The sequence below is a fragment of the Heliangelus exortis genome, chromosome 2, assembly GCF_036169615.1.
Source record: "Heliangelus exortis chromosome 2, bHelExo1.hap1, whole genome shotgun sequence".
NCBI classification, from domain to species: domain Eukaryota; kingdom Metazoa; phylum Chordata; class Aves; order Apodiformes; family Trochilidae; genus Heliangelus; species Heliangelus exortis.
In genome coordinates this window covers 93,210,088-93,211,988 of record NC_092423.1, presented here as the reverse complement: position 1 = coordinate 93,211,988, position 1,901 = coordinate 93,210,088, and positions in this window count along the sequence as shown.

Sequence of the window (1,901 nt, the reverse complement as noted above, 5' to 3'; positions counted from 1 at the left end):
TGTCCCACTTTGTAGGTTGATGGTGCTGATAAAGACTTACCCTCACTAATTCTGTTAGTAAACTTACAGGCTACTGCATTGGAGTACAGGGGTATGGACAGCATACTCTCTTATTTCATTTCCAGTAGTGACACCAGAATTTTCCATAAAACATTCAACTGCCAAATGCTTTAGCAATTAGAATTGCTTTTTAAAGAAAAGGAAGCAATTTACTTTAAAAAAAGAAAAGAAAAAAAACCCCAACCAAACAAAAACAAAACAAACACACAGAACAACAACAAAAAACCCCAACACGTTGGAAATGCAATCAAAATTCAGCAAGAATGAGCAGTGACTGAACTCTTACTATTTTAAGGTTGCTGAGTGCTCATTGACTTTTGCATCTTCACAGCAGGTCAGAGAACATACTTGCACATCTCAAAGGATCAATGCAAACAGAATAACTAACTCCACATATTCTTTTACATGCTTCACAATGCAGCCAAAGACACAGAGGACTTTAGGACTGAGCAACCAGTTCTTTGCTAAAGATGGTGCCTCTAAGTCTAACTTCAGCCAAAATAAAATCTTAACTGCCCACTTGTCTGTGTAGCATAAATCTCAAGGCCTGTTGTTCTGGCACCCAGTTCACTTGTTAAAACATTTGTATTATTACTTCAAGAGATCCCAATCACCAGCAGCAGACAAAAAGAAGAATCTGAATCCAGCTGATCATGCTTGTTACACTGGTTTAGTCAACATCACAGGAAAAACTTGGACCTGATGGAGCAGATCCAGAGCAGGGGTATGAAAATTAGCCAGGGGCTGGAACGCCTCTCCTACAAAGAGGAGGCTGAGGGAGCTGAGGTTGTTCAGCCTGGAGAAGAAAAGGCTCTGGGAAGACCTAATAGTGACTTTACAGAAAGGCTGGAGAGGGCTGCTTGCAAGGGCCTGCAGTGATAGGATGAGGGGCAATGGTTGTAAATTAGAGAAGAGCAGATTTAGATTGGATATTAGAAAAAAAGGTTTTTACCATAAGGACAGTGGAAAAATGGAACAGGTTGTCCGGAGAGGTCGCTGAGGCCTCATCCCTGGAGACACTCAAGGTGAGGCTTGACGAGGCTCTGAGCAACCTGATCTTGTTGAGGGTGTCCCTGATACTGCAGGGGAGTTGGTCTAGATGACCTTTAGAGGTCCCTTCCAACCCAAAGTATTCCATGATTCTATGATCAAACACAGAAATGTTTCACTTTCATCATTAGGCAAGGTTATGCAAGTCAAACTAGAACTGAATCAATCCTAATTTTGTTATCTTTGAATAGTACATCATCCTATCACTGTAGACCTCCTACTGTCTCTGTAGTATACAACACAAGTGCTTACACAAAAACATTGCTTGCGTGAACCAATAAATTTAATGTTTCCTGTGTGAACCATGTACTGAAAGACATGAAGAAAAAAAGAAAAGTTCTTTTTAAGGAAATCACTACCACAATAAAGTCACAAAACTTAAAAATATAGTTGTGCTTTTTTCTTAACAGAGCCCTGTGGAACCATACAAATCTGCTGTGGTAACACACAATGTAGTGACATAGGAGTCTCAATATCATGTTTTCTGTTGTTTTGTTGATTGGTTGGTTTGGGTTTTTTTGCACACAGGGAGTAGATGACTTGGTCCTAAAGTTACTTCAAAAAACCTGAAAGCTCAGGCACTCACATTCAATTTTTTTACGAAAATTTATTGTTAGATAAATGGTATCAGAAATGCACTGCTTCCCAGTACATTCAATAGGAGCAGACACTAGAGCAGCTGTAGTGATAATTGGGACACTTACATGAGGCCAATACATGAGGCAAGTATCTAGTCTCAAATCAGACAGAAGGTTAGAACATGGGAAAACAGAACAAATACAAACTTAAAC